The following is a 323-nucleotide window of genomic DNA, read 5'->3' on the forward strand; positions in this document are numbered from 1 at the left end:
CCCAGGGATGTCAACCCGTTATTTGGATATCGGGAAATAATGCACCTCGCCCATTGAAAGAAGAGGACATGAGACCTTCATCCTCTCACAGTCATCAGTCGTGCTCACCCTGAACATCCAGGATAGCTGTAGATTTTCTGGAATCATTCAAAGGGTGTATGTGGTCGTCTGTCACTTTATATATAAATGAATAGATAAATAGCAGTAGCCGAGGCTATGCCACTCATGCTAACATCTCCAACTTTAATAGTAACTCCCAACATATTATTACTCCCACCAGACAAAAACATAGACACCAATGTATAAACCTATTAAAAATAAGT

General features: G+C 40.2%; 1 long non-coding RNA gene across 4 annotated transcripts in view; it reads left to right on the top strand.

The window, feature by feature from the left end:
• LOC101468905 (uncharacterized) overlaps positions 1–323 on the top strand; it is a 20,405-nt gene extending 20,082 nt beyond the window's left edge. For all 4 annotated transcript variants that reach the window (XR_013100622.1, XR_191453.3, XR_013100623.1 and 1 more), the window contains exon 5: positions 6–323. This is a non-coding gene — a long non-coding RNA (uncharacterized LOC101468905). The remainder of the gene's footprint in view (positions 1–5) is intronic.

The sequence above is a fragment of the Maylandia zebra genome, linkage group LG10, assembly GCF_041146795.1.
Source record: "Maylandia zebra isolate NMK-2024a linkage group LG10, Mzebra_GT3a, whole genome shotgun sequence".
In the NCBI taxonomy this organism is placed as follows: domain Eukaryota; kingdom Metazoa; phylum Chordata; class Actinopteri; order Cichliformes; family Cichlidae; genus Maylandia; species Maylandia zebra.